Genomic DNA, 13,732 nt, shown 5'->3' with positions numbered 1-13,732 from the left:
TTGTGTCTTTTTCTTTATGTGCTCTATGCAGTTGACTGGACTGAAAACAGAACAGTCATCCCATCACATCCTGCCCTCTGTGCATCAAAAGGGTTTTTAACCCACAGCATTTTATCTGAGATGAAAAACACTGGAAAAGGGCATTCTGGGCTGTTTCCCCACCTTTCTTCACCCACGGCAGCACTTGGTTCTATCTGAGGTGTCAAGTCCACCGTCCCCCCCAGCAGCAAACAAGTGCCTTCCCAGTCCTGTGACCTCATCTCCTTCCCTGTCAGAAGATTAAGGCACATTTTCAGATTCTGGGGCTATTTTTAGCCTGCCCTAGAGGCTGGTGGAGAGGAGAGGAGCAGGGGGACTCTCTCCATTGTGTAACAATCTCCGGGTCTAGAAAACCACTCACATTTAATGTCACTGCACAGAATAACTCCGGGTAAAGCTGCATCAGCTGCACCGTTCCCAGATGGCACTGCCCAAACCACTTCCTTCTGGGAAGGGGCTGGGAAAGGGCTGCAGTGACTCCTGTGGCTGGGAATGCACAACCCCAGAATGAGGAACGGGGGCTTTATCTCCTTGTGCTCCGTCAAGTGTCCTGAAAACAGGAACAAAAACAGCGGAATCAGAAAACAGATGCAAACACCGTGTTGTGGAAACCTGTGCCTGCACTAAGCTCTGAGCAGGGTGGGAGGCTCCATGTGGTGCTGGGATCCGGTTTTCCATGGCAAAGTGCCTCCTGCAGGGACAGCTGAGGCACAGCTCCTCTGGAGACACAGCTCTGTCCACCTGTGCCCTGTCCCCCTCACCTCATTTCCACCAGCACAGGCAATTCCTCACAGTGTCCCACTGCAGTGATCCCGGGATAAAACACTCCTTAGAAATGGCCAATCCATGAGTGCACTGTGCTGCTGGGATAACAGGATAAGGAATATATTGAATATAGAAGTGTTAAGTAATATATTGAATGGATATGCCCATCTCCTTCTCTGAAGGTCACTGTATGAATAGCTTATTGAAAAATAGGGTCTTAAACAGGGTAAATCTTTAAATCTGATGTCATGTGAGAAGATGGACACAGGCACAGGAATGAGTTTTACAACCCCATCTAACTGCTGCTCCTCACCCAGTGATTTTGGTACCCTGTCATTCTCTCCCTCCTCTCCAAGAGCTCAGTAAGGACTTTTATTTTTGATCAGGTTCCATCTGAGGAGTCCTCGGGCAAGGAGGGGGAGGAAGACAATTAAAACAAAGCAAAAACCCCCAAATCTCAGAATACCAAACTAACACATTAAAGACATCACCCTTTATCCCCCTACAGAACAAAGCACCAGAATATTCAAACACCAAGTCAGAGAAGGGAATTGGAGGGAGCCCCTCCCAGGATCACCCTTGAGGATCTGCCCACTTTGCCAAGTTTGCTTCCAGCCCTGGCTGGCACCTTTCCACCCAGGAATATGTACATTTGACTCCTTAATGGTTATTGCATGTCAGGCTCGTGGGCATTTGGCCCATGGAACACTCTGTTTCCCAATCTATAAGTACATGAAATATAAGACCAAGTAAAATCTGAGACATTGTGGAAACTGAGGAGGGCTTGAATGAGCTCCTGGAATAAAACCCGAGCCCCTCCCCACCCAGAGCAGTATTTTTAGGAAGTCGATTGAGAAATGTTTTCCTTGCTCCATTTCCATGTTTACTGGGATACAACATTGTTACACTGGATTGCATCAGAAAACATGGAAACAGCTCCACAAATTGATCCGACCACAAGTTCTCTGAGGAATTTGCTCCTTGTCTCCAAGGAGTTTACTCAGCATAAACAATGGCAAATAAATACAAGGCAGCCCTGAGAGAGAGTTTCTCCAATAAGCTCCAGCAATATCAGAATATGGACATTTTAGGGAACTTCAGGTGGGTTTTATGATGGCATATTTCTCATGAGACATTGCATATGGCCAGTCAGAAAATCACAGGATATATTGGGCCTCAAAGTGAAATTTGCTGCATTTTAGGAAAAGATCACCTAAGTGAAATAATGACTGGACCAAAAGAAGGACAACATGCACCATCCCCTCCCTGGGGCTTTGAGGGTCTCCATCTCTTCAGGAGATGGAACTGGACCTTACTTTAGTATTTGCTAATGGTTACTAAGCACATAAATCCTTTAGAGGTCTGAACTCAGATCTCCAGGTCAGACAGAACTCCGGGGAACTGATTGCCACGATAACGGGAAACACGGCAGCTCAAAACTGCTGAGTTTGAGAGGGGGATCTCTTCAATAACAGAGAGTTTAAAAATGTACCAGCATTGCCTTTCAGCCATCTGAGTCACCTCGGTGTGTAATCAATTAGAAACCAACTCAATTCACAGGAAAAGGGTTCTGCCTGAGCCAAAGGATAATTTTTGTCATACAGGTGAACTAATCTTTCCCAGGCCAAGCATATCCTTGAACTCCTACCCTGCTCTCTCTGCTTATCTTGTCTTCCCAGTTCGTTTCAACTGATTAGTACAAAACCTGTCTGAAAATGGAATTTCCTTTCCAGAAAAAAATCATTCTAAAATAGTGGTGGAAATCATTCTGACAGGGACAAAAAATGAACAATAAAATGGCAACAACAAACCTGTTATAAAAGAATTTGTGTGGAGGGATTTCCAAGCCCTGTTAAATTTGTTTGTTGGGGTTTTTGGTTTGGTGTCCAAGGCCAGGTTGGATGGGGCTTGGAGCAACTTGGTCTAGTGGAAGGTATCCCTGCCCATGGTATGATAATAAGCTTTAAGGTCCCTCCTAACTCAAATAATTCCATGATTCCATGATTCTGTTAAATCTGGCCCTCAGTGGGAAGTCCACTAGACTTAAAACTCCACAAAAAGAAGTGGTTCATTCAAAACTGGGATGGACCAGACAGTAAAATGTGGTGTAAGAACTTCTGTTTGGTTCAGCTTTGGAACCAGGCCCTGAAATCCCCCCGTTCAGAAGCTCCTTATGGTCACATCAGGATCCTCCCTGGTTTCAGGCTGAGGGAATGGAGCCAGAGATCAAGTGCTGGGGCCAAAGCTGCAGCGGTTCAGTCACAACACCACAACCAGAAGCCAAAAATCCTGCCCCCACCCTTCCCTGGAACCACCAGCCCACACTCCTTGAGGAGCTGCTCCCGGGCTGGAAGTGCTGACTGCTGCCAGGGCAGCCAAGCCATTCCCGGAGCTTCCCCACGGGAATGATGCCTGAGCAGGCACAGACCTTGGCAGCAGCCTGCAATTGTTCCTGGAGGCTGGCACAGGGGTAATTAGAGAATAGAACACACGGGGAAAAGGAGGCTGTTCCTCCTCCACCCTGTACGTGGCAGACGGGCTGTGAGGACACCCAGATTAACTTCTGCACCTGAATTAGAACAAAGTGTTTTGCTATTGCCTTTCTCTTTCCCTCTCCACCCCTTTCCCTGTCCTTATTTTAATCTACAAACCAGTATTAGGCCTGCAGGCCTCGTGCCAGGGTACAGCTCTCATTCACCTGGCAAATGCTGGGATCCTTCTTCTGGCTCCAACTAAAAACCAAGACTAAAAGGAGGAGCCAGGAGGTCATTTTTGAGCCAAGGCATCCACCCAAGGTGTCCAGACTTTATAGGAATTAAATTTATGGGAACTAAAGGCTTCCATCATTCTCTTGCTCTTCCTCTTGCTCCAGAAGATGTTTCTATCACCCTTGATACCACAGTAAAAATGTTTTCAAAGGCTAAAATTATGAACAGTGGTCATCAGCCAGCAGTCACAATGCACAGGAAGCAGACTGACTGCACAGGATTGTTCTCTGCACTGGGGGAATTAGGGATACCCATTGGAATGCGATTCCAAGCCCCAGGCTGCGGATGGGACCAGCTCTGGGTGTATCAAAGCTACTGTTGAGCAATCCCAGGCTTTAATCCCAGGTTTAATCCGGCACCTTGGCCCAGGGCAGATCTCTTGGCTTTTCTGAGATGCTGGAGACCAGAAAGTGAAGAGGAAGTTGAGTGTCCAAGACCTCAGGGCTGAGAAAACAATCGTCAGGAATCTTATCAGAACAGATAAATATGGATGAAATCACAGCATTGCTGTCCTCCCTCCTCTCACAGACCTCTGCTTAATATTTGGAGTCATTCCCTCATTCTGGAGGCAGTGACTTGCATTCTAGAACACATTTTTGCTACAGATCCACTCTTCCAGCAAGCTGAAAGCATCTCCTGCCCATTCCCCTTGTCCAAAGCTACATCCTCAGGCTTTATTCCCTCCACAAGAATTAACAGAACACCTTTCAGCAGTGAGATTTTCATCTGAACCACTCATATGTGTGGTGTGCCCTTCATTCCAATGGACCATGATAACCTGAGGAAAACAGTCCCCCCCTCCTTGTGCGGGTGAGGGGAGGTGGGAAGATATGGGGGAGAGTGAGTGACTCACTGTGTGTCCAGACAGCCAGATTTGAGCAAAGAAGGTGTCAGACATCACCTAATAGTGGAAATTAGGAAACCCAGATAAGATAAGTGCAAAGGGACTTACTTGGGGAAGTTGCAACAGTCCAGAAGTCAAAAAATAAGATGAAATAAGGACCCAAAATTAAACAAAACAAAACATGGCAATGTTAAGCAAACCAGCAAAACAAGGCAGAGCTACCAGATGATGCCCTGGAAATTCTGCCCTGCTCACTTCATGCTGCTCATGGAGCCTTTCCCAGTTCCTTTCCAGCCTGGCTTGGAACAACAGTTCCTTATCAACAGTTTATTTTATCCATTTTGTAAAAGAATTACAGAACAGGGGAAAAAAAATATTGGCTATTTTGAGCATCCCCAAGCCACAGGTGTGAGTGTGGGAAGGTGGGACCACAGGGCAGAGGAGTGTTGATGTCCTGAAGATGATCTGTCCCTGTAGGAGGTCAAAGCCCAGCTCCTGAGCACCTGTGGCCATCGGGGACCCCAGGGCAGAGTGTGGGTCCTAAAATCCTGCTTGGCATCCCAGCAGGAAAAGTTCATTGTGCTGTTCTGTCTGGAACAGCAGCATCCGGAATGCCATCAGAACAGTGTCCCCAGGGCTAGGGAGGTGGGGAAGACAGTTCCCTTTCTCATCTTGCATCAGCACTTTAACACCCCCAGAACGAAACAGAGACTTGAAGAAGAATCATTGAAAAAGTGACTGGTTCCAATTCCAGACTTCTCAAGAAGCCCAAATGCATTATCCATGTTTAACAGCCATGGCTCACCTCGTTCAGCCCCGGTTTTTATCCCAAAGTGCCCAAAATTAGGGATCTCCCACGGGGTTCTGGATTCCAGCTCTGCATTCCTCTTTTCCTCTATGTTGACCCCCCTGGTTTGTATGAATGAAGCACAAGCAACACATGGACATCTTAATCAATTTAATTGAATTAATTTAATTAACTTCCTCTCTCTTCATCACCTGTGAAAATTCTGAATAGAAACAACAATCTGGTTGGTGGGAGCAACCTTGAAGAGTGTTTTGACAGAGAATATGAACATCTTTCAAAGTTAAAGGTCAACTCCTGTGTCCACCAATGTTTCTTCTTCCAAGGACAAAATAAACCAGTGAGAGCGTGGGGGATAAAAGTACAGGTAGATCCTGGGAAGTTGGGACTGCCATCTTCGAGGGTTTTCCACCAGTTTTAGCAAAGAAAACTAAATCCTTTGCATTGTGCTTTTTGCCACCATTAAATCTAAGTTTTCCACTGGTGCAGAATTTAATACTGCATCACCAGAAGCAGAGTCATGGGGAAAATTGCATTTTCTTTACCTTTCAGATACAATAAATAGATAAAACTGTTAAAAATGAAAGTTATTCAAGTAACCAAAGGCTACAGTTCAATATAGCCAAGACAATGTACTCTGAGACTCAGATCTGGAAAAGAGATATCAGGAGAAATGTGTACCAGCCAAAGTTAATATTTGCACAAAAATGGTGAGCCAGATAAACTGGGATTTCCTCTCCCAGCCACTCATGGCTTATCCATGGCGTCTCAACTGAATTTGATACAATAACTTTCATCTGAGAGGGAAAAATGTTCAGCTCAGGTAAGGAAGACTTTATTTTGGGCCTGAATTCTCCCTCTGCATCCACTTCTGAAATGTGTAAGGAATCATGTTGTCACCCAGGATTCCATCACATGCTATTGCCCGACTGTTTCCATGATGTACTCGATTTCTGATCCTCAGTTATCCTCCAGGAATGTAGTATAAATGTAGTATAAAACCAGTACACCCGTTCCACCGTTAAAGTCATCAATTTAAAGTTCCCAAATAAACCAGAAAACATCTCAGAAAAAAAACCCCTAACTCACTCCAAATATCTTCCTGTTCTAACAACACATTTAGTTCTAACCTATTTCAGTTAGAGGAGGGCACTTCAGAGCAATTTAAACTTCTTCCATGCTCAATTTTGCCAAGTTAGTCAAGAGCTTCTCACTGTCACAGAGGTGGAACATTCAGAAGATCCATCTCACAATGTTATGGAAGCTCCCTGGAGGTGTTAAAAATGTTTAAGAACACGCCAGCAAACATCCAAGTCCAGGTTTAGTGTGGGAAGTCCAACTACACCATCTACTTAGTTTCCTCCTGGCTCCAACCTTCTATAATTTTATTATCATTGACTGTGTTTCATTCAGTCCACCAGGAGTTCCTGAGCTTCCTGCTGCAGTTCACAGGACGCTTCAAAACAAAAGGGCTTTTTACCCAGCCACATACATAGAAGGGAATGATAAACAAACAATCAACATTCAAATAAAATCCCTGCTGTAAGCGAGGAACGTGTTTCAAATCAAACCACACCAGCTCCGCTTCACCGGGGACGTCGGCGGGGAGACAAAAATAAGCTGAATCACTTTTTATTTTCTCCCCGATGGACGGGCAGACACGCTCCGGGGGCCGAGCTGGTTTTCCTCTGAGAGGAAGCCAGGCCTTCCTGGGAAAGCGCTGGGCAGGGCTCAGCCCTGCCTGCCACCAGCTCGGAGTCACCGGGGGAGCCGTGCCAAGCAGTAGTACTGGCAGCTCCAGAAACAACAGCCGCGAGTAAGACGGGAGGAAGGACCACGCGACAACACCCTCCACGGGCTGGAAAAACTGATGGGCAACCAGGGGACTGATGAGCAACAGCAGGGAATGGAATAGGTAGCGGTACCAGGGACGATTATTCCCTGTTTCTCTCCGCTGTGAGAAGGGGGAATGTGAGAACTTGGTTTTCCAGAGGATTGTTCCTCCGTTGCTTTTCCATGCCTTGTGTGGAGGGTGACAGGAATCCAGCAATGCCTGACTGTTTTGGTCAGGATGCTCGACCTGCAGTGAACAGAGGGAATGAAAAAATCTAGCCTTGATAGTTCAGAGGCAACTTCTGAAATTTAAAGTCTATGCAAAAGCATCTTTAAAAATTAAAAGATTAAAGCCCTGCTGTGAGGTTTTTAGAGGAGAAAGCTTCGTTTCTCTGTCTCAGTCTGACTGCACACTACCTGCTCATTAATATTTTGGATTCTCCAGAGTAGGCACTATTTTCCAGAAGTATGGAGCATTTTAGTGCTCAGCTTGCTGCTCTTGGCACTGCATAAACACTGGGTCACAGTTAAAAAAAGCATATTATGTATTTAATCATGTCGATATGGAAAGAGCAGGATTTATTAAAAGCACCTAGATAAGTTCCAGGCCTTACTCCCATTAGCTTCCAGGGGTGACTCACAACCTGGTTTTATGAACTGTCTGGAAAAATCCCTTTGGGATTCAACTACATCTTTAAGCACATTTTATAAATGTGACCTGCTGTTCCTCCACGGTCCTTAGAACAACGGGGTGATTCCTTTGGGGATTTTAGGAATGGCAGTAATGCACCTCATAATCCCGGGACACCCTTGCCTGTGGCACCCTCAGTACCGAGCCATCGACCTTCCAGTTCTTACTCATGTATTTATTTCTGATGCTCTTTTTGTCTACGTTCTTGTAAAAACCCGCTGGGCTCTTATTATTTCATTAGCTGTCTAGACTGTGCTGCAGGTAAATAGGGGGGACTTTAAAATGGGAATGAGCACACAGGAAAAAAAACTAAATAGAGGAAAACAGAAGGTGCTGCTCCCGATCTGAGCCTTCATGTAATAGCGTAGTGATGTAAATGTAAATGCAGTAATTTATGGCTGTTTGTATACAATGCTCAGCCAGAAGGTCCCTGGAGATTTTCTGGTGTGTGAACTGCTAACATCACAGGATCACAGAATCCCAGAACTGACAGGGTTCTGTTCCCCATGAGAAGGTGCTTTGAAGGGCTGGATAAGGACGGAGTTACTAAAATAAGTCCATAAAGCGAATCCCGAGCTTGGGGGGGCCTCGCTGCCGCCATTTTCCTGGGGGGCCAAACCCCGGCCGCTGATTGGCTGCGCCGTGCGCGGACCAATGCAAGAGAAGCTCCCTGTTGCCACGGCAACGGCGGGGCCTGGTGCGGCCTGAGGCGCCCCGAGGCCTGCGCTGAGTTATAACGAATTATATCTGAATTATAACAGCTGTAAATGAATTATAACCGAATTATAGCCCCGTCCCGTCCACACCATTTAAATTTCTCCCCCTTTAACAAATTCAGTAGTCCGCGCACCGAAAAATCTAGAGGGACCTTCTGTGTAGAAACGCAGCGATGAATAACTGCGTGTGTGTGTGCGCATACCTAATTATATATACATATGTATATGCGTATGAATATGGCATAATTTTACTCCAGTGGGCCAATTTCGCTTTAATAAATAAAATGTTATGAAGGGAGGGTGGTCAGCTTGTTTGGAAGAACAACACTGACCGGCTGCGACTCAGCTTTCCCTGGCTTTTTCACAGCTAGGAGCTGCTTGATATTTTTGGCTCGGCTCTATTATTATAATTTTTTTTTTCCCTTTTAAAAAATATGAGGCAGTAGGCTTCCTCCCAAGACACACTCAGGTGGGGCCGCTTCTAGCTGCTGACTTTCCCCTGGGGCACCTCATTTTGTTAAAAAAAAAGGGGGGAAAAAAAAGGACAAGTCTCCCATGACACACTCAATAAAGCTCAGATGACTCGGCTGTCCCCTGTCCTGTCCCTCCAAGGCTGTGTAGCCTCATTACACCTCTCTCAAAATGGTTTTAAAAGGCTGCAGATGGAAGAGCAGTGACATTTATCACTTGCAAATGAGGGCCCTGCGTCACCTCTGAAGGAGAGTTACATTCTGTAATCCTCATTCCAGGGTATTTTTCTGCTGACTTTATACCCGGAGTCTCAGTGAAAACGAGCTCTGTGTGCTCAGTTTTATTGCTGCAGGGTTGGAGTGACTCCCTGAGGGTGGATATTGAGCCCCCAAAATCTCAGTGGGATTGTTTTAATTCACAAATGTCACCTGGAAAGAGCAGAATTGCACCACAGCTCTTCCATCTCTCCACAAGTAACTGTTTTCCTGGTGTTGGGCCTTTCTCATGTGAGAATTCTGTTGTATTTGTTTCACCTAAAAATGTACTGGGGCAAGCTGTCAGGTTTAAGTTTGATTTGACTCAGACAAAATTTTGACACCGAAATTTTAGTTAAAATGATAAAACCATTTGAAATCAGTCCATCACTGGGGAGTGGGGCCAGTTTCTGCCACACCATGAGCTTTTCACTGAGAACTAGTGTCTACTGCATAATAAAACAGAATATATCAAGAACGTTTGGTCTACGTTATGGAAAACATTATTATCCCTGTTCAATCATTCATTTCTATTTTATTTTTTCTTTTTTTATGGCATGAAGTTTTCAAATAGATGGGAGTGAGAAATAAGGGAACAAGCACCACAATAAGAGAATATATAACTCCAACCACAATTGGAGTGCTTGTGTGAATACAATCAGAATTGGCAATTCAGGAAGAGTCACCAGATATAAAAGGATAGAAGGCAAAATGTGGGATTTTCTGTATCCTTGTACCTGGTTTGTTTGGCGCTGAAAGAGTCTTAATGGCTCAGGTGATTCTTCCTGCAATTGCTCTTTGCATTAAAAAGTCTCAAATCAAATTTACAAAGGAAGTAGTTGTTTTGGCTCACTGGCTAGACCTGGAAACCAGGGAGAAAGATTCACACAGATTAAAATTTTTAGGTAGTTTTGAGTATTCTGGATCCACGTTTTCCCTTTTGACAGAAGCAACGTAGTCTGAAAATCTTCTTTCCCAAAGTACCTTCCAAACTAAGGTGCCTGACCACAGGCAGTGGGAGTCCCCCACCCCTTGAAGGGTTGCCCAAATCTTCATTCCCATTGTTCCCAGCACTTCAAAATGAAAATCCCTTGTCCTGCCATTGGGCTGAGGGGAGAGAGAGAATAGGAGAGGGGAGGAGAGAAAGCCCCAGCAGCTCCATTCATGGGGGGGATGCAGCCACTGCCAAGTGTCATTATGAAAATTCTTCCTTTTCATACGATATTAAACTCTCCTCTTGGCAGGTCCCCTGATGCAGTGAGTGTTTTTAGTGAAAATACACGAGGTACTGAATTCTTTAACCTCAGTTCATTTCTCATTATATTACTCTGTTAATAGTCCTGGGAAATACACAAAAAACCCAACGCTGTGTCTGTGCTGAGCAGGGAGCTCTGCATGTTTAGGGTGGCTCTTGGCAGTGAGTTTGATGGAGAAGAGGAAAAAACAATTTGCAAAGGAAAAAGGGTTCAGGAAGAGTCGGTTTTTCTGAATTTAATTAAGCATTGAAATCAAGGCCATTTGGAACTCATCTTCCTATGTAAGTACCTCTTTAAATGCCAGGGGTTTGAGGTTTGAATCTTTACTGAAGGAGTGCTAATTATCAGCTCTGGGTTTGATTCAGTTCCTCCCCAAATTCAAGAATCTCTTCGCTCTTCTCAGTCAGAAAGAGAAGGTTGGCATGGATTAAGTGTGGAGTTTGCTCCCAAGAAGTTACTGCCCATTAGGTGGGACAACAATAAGTGAGGACACTGGGGTTTCTGCTCTGTCACAAATATAAATTCAAGTGATTGGACAGCAGACACGGAATTGTAACAGAATTCCAATGCCCTCCAAATGGGAGTCAACAAATACACCTGCTTTTCCATGTTGCAGGGGCTGGGAGCAGACTCACAGTCAGCTCTTGTGGCTGAAGTCACGGATGAAAACTGTGTAACTGCAATAAATTTATTGCTTATGACCGTGAGCAAGAGACTGGACAGTGATTTATGGTGTTGTGGCTATAAATTTTGTTCCTATCTCCTGGCCTGGGTGTATTTCATCTAGAAATATTTGATTAATAAAGAATGATTTTTTTCAAAAAGCCAGTTGATCATAAGTTTCACTGCATCAGCTAAAGTAGAAAAATCATATAAAACTCGTGTTTAATATTGTATTGGTTGCAGGGGAACAGCCTGCAGGAAGTTTTGACCAGAAACTCTTAGTCCATCGTTTCAATTGACAAATAACAATCGAAATATAATTTCAGCCAATTCCCAGAAAGGCAGAGAATGCAATTTTATTTAATCACTAATATGGCAGACATTGTGTACCCTGTTTTCAACCAGCTGTGCCCTTGGGGGCTGGATGCCTCTGGTCATGTAGAATGTGATGGATTATGACCAGAGGAGCTGATTTACAGTCCAGTGGTGGCACACACAGACCCAAGGGAGAACGAAGCCTCTGTTGAGCGGCCTGCAAAGCTCATATTGTGAATGCATCAGGCAGCTGAAGGTTTAGGAGTTGCCTCTTGCACAGAAGTGTGAAAAGTGAGGGAAAGAGGTAAAATGGTTTGCTCAGGGAGAGGCAGAAGTCTGTGGCACAGGTGGAAAATGACCCTGATGTTGTTTGTCCAGTTCCTGTGTCTTCATTCCTCCTCTGTCTTCTCAACCCAGCACTGAATTTGCAGGTTGTTGTCAGATTCTCTCAGCCAGCTGTGTCCTCGCCCTGCGAGGCTTCAGCATTCCCGGCCATCGGGGTCAGGAGGCTGTGCTCACACACAACTGCTGAGGGACTTGTTATCTGGATCCTGTCTCCAACAGAATTAGGGATCCTTGAGCATCTGCCCCGATTTCTGCTCCCACTTCCTCTCACAAATAGTCAATTTGTGCCAATACAAACTAAACAGATGTTTAAATGCTCACTCATTTTTTTTCCCATTTCACCCCCCTCATTTTGTCTTTAGTTTAGACCATGATGGCTTTAGGCTGGAGTTTTTAAGACCATTCATGGCTCCACTCACAGCACCTCAAGGCAACCTCTATTTGTGCATATCTCCAGAAGAAGTAGAAAAAAAGTTCCATTTTCCAAAAATTCCTCCCACTTCCTCTTCCCTGCGTGTGCCTCTAACCACTGCTGTATGTGCAGTTAATTGAAATGGTGTTTGTTTTATCTTGAATAACCTTGTAATTGATTGAGGTGGTGGACAGCAAGACTCCAGAGTCATTTACATACCTGTGCATGGAGCAGTAATTTCTAGGAGCCTTTCCACTGCTTTTTTTTCCCCCTGCAGAACTATACTCCCCTGTATGTGCGTGTTTGCATACATCTATAGATATTCACATTCATATAGATCTCCCCACAGTCCATTCACTCTGGCTGGGACTGTCCATTTGCTGCTCCTTGGGATCTTATGTTACCTGGGCTGGTGAGACTCCTGGCACTCTTCCCTGCAGAAGAAAAACAGCCTGATTTGGGGAGTGCTCGCTCCGCACAAGGCCCCGATTGTGTGCGAGGGCCGAAAGGGTAACAAATGCAGTTTAATTATGTTGGATGCTTGGTGGCTGCTTTTGCAAATCTTTTATTTGTTTTGAGAAGTGCCCCAGCAGCAGCACTAAATTTTGTGTGCATTCGGGGAGCCTCACAGGCCGCCGGTGCTGGGGGAGGGAGGGAGGACGGGCTAATTAACTGGGCTGCTGTCAAGCTAATAAACTAATGGAGAGCTTAAACAAATAAAAAAATAAAGGAAGTAGACATGATGGGGAAAAATAAAGTGACTAGACATGAAGTCTTACGACATGCATTTCCACCTTCCATGAAAAGGTGGCCTTGGGCACCCAGAATTTCGCGGATGGAGTTTTATGTCTCCTAATTCGAGTGCCCCTTTTAGGAGGCAAAGGTTTAGCGGATCTATCCAGGAATGAGTAACGAGAGAGGAGCTGTTCCCATCCTGCCCAGAAACCAATTCCAGCTCATCAGAGTTGTTCATTTTGGAAGAGAGTCAGATTCACATTCGCAGGACAGAGGGGAGTGGAAAGCAATCAGTGTTTAAATCTCCTCTTTGCCAGGCCGAGATGTTACATAAGGTTGAGGAAAATGTTTTATTATCCCAACTAAGCCTGAAGTGTCAGATACTGACAGCGTTTCAGAGACAGGATACTGGCCTTGATGGTCCAGTGTTCTGACTCAGGCTGACAGATTTGCTATTCCGCCCTCTCAGATTATTAGTTGTTCTGTTTTGGTCCTTGAGGCAGGAGGTGATTTTAAACTGAAAAGGTTAAAGCAGCACTCACGTTACTTTGGGACTGGGCTGAAAGAACTCTCCTATGTCTGCTGGTCATGGAGCACCAGGCAAATATAAACCTTCTCTCCTCTGATTTCTGCAAGTCTCCAGCTGCCATGATCTCATCACGAGCTGGTACACGCTGTGTTGGGGGAGTACCTGTGGTCAGGCTGGTTGGGTTTGTGTCATCCAGGTCCTTCTTTCCACGTCTCAGATTCCATAGTGTTCTTCCATGAGACCTCGGGGGACCATATTCCTGTGTTTTCCTGAAGTTTTCAACCCTTCTAT

At 45.2% G+C, this 13,732-nt stretch overlaps 1 long non-coding RNA gene across 2 annotated transcripts; it reads right to left on the bottom strand.

Moving 5' to 3' along the window:
- Nucleotides 1-3,739: 3,739 nt before the first annotated feature.
- On the bottom strand, nucleotides 3,740-8,386 carry LOC116796442. Of its 2 annotated transcripts, none has more exons than XR_004360359.1 (3): nucleotides 6,307-8,386; nucleotides 4,426-4,473; nucleotides 3,740-4,016 (listed from the first exon to the last, which is right to left on the bottom strand). It is a non-coding gene; the product is annotated as an uncharacterized LOC116796442 (long non-coding RNA). The 2 variants fall into 2 exon arrangements; XR_004360360.1 differs by having other exon boundaries at nucleotides 6,352-8,386.
- Between the last annotated feature and the right edge of the window lie 5,346 nt (nucleotides 8,387-13,732).

This window comes from Chiroxiphia lanceolata, chromosome 19 (assembly GCF_009829145.1).
Source record: "Chiroxiphia lanceolata isolate bChiLan1 chromosome 19, bChiLan1.pri, whole genome shotgun sequence".
Classification (NCBI taxonomy): domain Eukaryota; kingdom Metazoa; phylum Chordata; class Aves; order Passeriformes; family Pipridae; genus Chiroxiphia; species Chiroxiphia lanceolata.
The sequence above is the reverse complement of the archived record's forward strand: the minus strand, read 5'-3'. Positions and strand labels throughout refer to the sequence as shown.